This window comes from Zingiber officinale, chromosome 8B, assembly GCF_018446385.1.
Source record: "Zingiber officinale cultivar Zhangliang chromosome 8B, Zo_v1.1, whole genome shotgun sequence".
In the NCBI taxonomy this organism is placed as follows: Eukaryota; Viridiplantae; Streptophyta; class Magnoliopsida; order Zingiberales; family Zingiberaceae; genus Zingiber; species Zingiber officinale.
Window position 1 is genome coordinate 42702061 of NC_056001.1, and position 899 is coordinate 42702959.

Consider the following 899-nt stretch of genomic DNA (forward strand, 5'->3'; position numbering starts at 1 on the left):
GCCTCCATTTGAAAAGGTCTCTATTTGAAAAGGTGCCTATACACACAACGTGTAGTTATCTAAAGATCAGTTATTAGAAACGGTCCTCTCTCTCCATATAAGCGAAAAATATAGAGATCATTATCTATCGTAAAAGGAAAAACTCTGTGAATCAAGATAAAGGAAAGAGAGAGAAATCATTTCTATTCGTTCTTCTACTCTTCTACGAATAGAAATCTATGACTACTCAAGGTTAGTAATTTAATTTTATCAGATTTAAATAGGAGTATGATTATCATAAAATTTCAAGATCCATGATTAAATCCATCAAGTTTTGTTATGAATTTTAATAAGAGTTTACACTCAGCTCATTCAATAATACATCAGCATCCACCATGCCCGCCGGAGACGCTTGATCGAGTTGGCCTCGCTCCGCCATTTCCCTTCCCCTCCCTCCCCCGAGCCTTCTTGCTTTAACTTCGATTTCTCGGGTAATGGTGGACGGGTATATATCACAATAGTTCTCTTGAAAAGGAAACGTTTCAAAATGGCCCAAACTTGGCAACGTTTTTCAAAATACTTCCCGTCGTTTTATTATTAACAAAATACTTCAAATGGTTTTTACGCAGGTGCGTGACGAACATATAGTCAATTATTCTTTTACCTTCCCATGGTTTTATTATGAACAAAAGGGGGTGCTTTTAAAAATACTAGCATTTTTTAAAATACCTCCCCCTAAGTTTTCATTATTGTCAAAATGAATTCAAAGATTATATTTTGTTATTATTCCTTCGGACCTAAGAAAACTTTAACTTGATAGAAGATAATATGTGACCTAGTATACCAATCCGTTGTAGTCTAGTTGGTTAGGATACTCGGCTCTCACCCGAGAGACCCGGGTTCGAGTCCCGGCAACGGAA

At 36.6% G+C, this 899-nt stretch overlaps 1 non-coding gene across 1 annotated transcript; it reads left to right on the forward strand.

Annotated features, from left to right (window-relative positions):
• Positions 1–826: 826 nt before the first annotated feature.
• On the forward strand, positions 827–899 carry TRNAE-CUC. The gene has a single exon. It is a non-coding gene; the product is annotated as a tRNA-Glu (tRNA).